This window comes from Sus scrofa, unplaced genomic scaffold (assembly GCF_000003025.6).
Source record: "Sus scrofa isolate TJ Tabasco breed Duroc unplaced genomic scaffold, Sscrofa11.1 Contig1471, whole genome shotgun sequence".
NCBI lineage: Eukaryota > Metazoa > Chordata > Mammalia > Artiodactyla > Suidae > Sus > Sus scrofa.
Window position 1 is genome coordinate 28,550 of NW_018084887.1, and position 2,104 is coordinate 30,653.

The 2,104-nt window shown below is 35.1% G+C and overlaps 1 pseudogene; it reads left to right on the top strand.

The window, feature by feature from the left end:
• The first annotated feature begins 1,017 nt into the window (after window positions 1–1,017).
• Window positions 1,018–1,899, top strand: LOC110258175 (annotated as a pseudogene).
• The last annotated feature ends 205 nt before the right edge of the window (window positions 1,900–2,104 follow it).

Below are 2,104 nucleotides of genomic sequence, written 5' to 3' on the forward strand. Positions count from 1 at the left end.
AGTGATAAAATTAAAGAAGATTCAAAGAGAATCCTTTGGGCTGCTTCAAGATAACACATTGTTGGAGGGCAGAATAAAACTGTAGAGACTTGGCAGGAGGCCATTGCAGTAAGCCAGGAAGGAAATCAGGGGAGGAAATCATCAAAATTGTGGTATATTTTGAACATAAAGGCAACAGGAGTTGTTAAAAAGATGACTAAGAAATATGAGAACATGAAAGGGAAAGCAAAATGCTGTGATTTTTTTGTCTGAGCATTTATATTGAAGGTGGTACCATTTAATGATGTGTGGGACACTTTTTATATTATGGAAATCTTAAAATTTTGTCTTATATATACCAACTTGAAATCCAACTGCATTTGGCAAAAAATGAAGCTGTTTATGCAAAATTTAAAATATGGTAGAGACAGGGGATTGAGAGACAAAACTGAACTGATTCAGTATTTATTAATCAAGACAATCAGTAATATGCAACTAACACTCAGAAAGAAGTCTAGTGGTTCTGTGACAATCTGGGCAGTGACCTATTCATAGTTTGATCAACTTACAAGAGTTATGTAAATTAGTTTAAATGGGCCTCAAATATTACACCTTTGCAACTTTATAACTTTTGTTTTTATGGAATATTCCCAACTCTTCTTGTTCATTCACTTTTCCTTAAAAACTCAGCTAAGGCATTGCTTCCTCCAGGAAGCCTTATCTGGTTCCAGCTTGAATGATATATTCCTACACTGTTATCCTTAGCCTTGCATCATTATTCTTGTAATGCACTTATTACACTGGCCTGGAATTGTGTGATCCCTCAATATATGTCATGTTACAAAGGGGAGAGAACTGAGCCTCATCAACTTCATAATCACAATGACTATGACACATTGGATTCAAACAAATTCTTCATATTCATTATTTTAATTGAATTGATAAAAGATAAAACTTATAATTCATTTTAAAGTTCCCCTCCCTTATTTTATAGATAAACTGCATGTAATATGTGAAGTCATCCTCTTTACAGACTAGATGAAACAAAGGAGCAATATAACTTATTTCATCCTCTTGGGGTTCACACAGAATCCAAAAAAACAAAATGTCTTTTCATTATGTGCTTGTTCTTCTATATTGTTACTGTGGTGGGAAACCTGCTCATTATTATGACTATAACTCTCATCAAGACAATGAACGCACCAATGTACTTTTTTCTTGCTACTTTATCATTTATGGATGTCACTTATTCCTCTTCATCTAGCCCGAGATTAATTTCAGACTTGCTCTTTGGGGAAAATACGATATCCTTTGAATCTTGCATGACTCAGCACTTTATAGAACACTCTTTTCAGTGGATCAAAAGTCTTCCTTCTTTGGCCATCTGTAAGCCCTTGCAATTTTTGGTTATCATGAGGCAAAAGGTGCATGTTGCACTACTGTTGCTGTCCTGTGTTGGAGGTTTTCTGCACTCAGTATTTCAATTAAATACTATTTATGGATTCCCATTCTGTGGCCCCAATGTCACTGATCATTTTGTGTGTGATATGTATCCCTTATTGGAACTCATTGGCACTGACACTTATTTCATTGGCCTTACAGTGGTGGCCAATGGGGGACTGATCTGCACTATTGTTTTTCTGTACTTATCTCCAATGGAGTCATCTTGCACTCTCTAAAGAACCTGAGTCACAAAGGGAGGCATAAAGCCCTCCAGACCTGTGGTTCCCACCTCACTGTGGGTGTCTGCTTCTTTGTTCCCTATGTTTTCATATATGTAAGACCTGCCAAGACCTTTCTCATTGACAAATCATTGAGTGTGTTTTTTACAGTCATAACCCCTATGTTAAACCCATTAATCTATATAGTCTAAGAAATTCTAAGATGACTAATGCTACGAAGAACCTCTGGAGAAAATAAAGGCAGATCAGGTATTAAAAGTAAGTGCATTTTCTCTCATGAAGAAATTAATTTAACATAAGGGTATATTTCTTTGGAATGTAAAAGTCTTCATAAATCTGATGCAAACTTTCCTTTCTCTGAAGGATTTATGATAATAAAATTAAGGAATAAACTATATGTTCATAAACAACTATAGTTTTTTTTCTGCTAGAATGTAAACTCT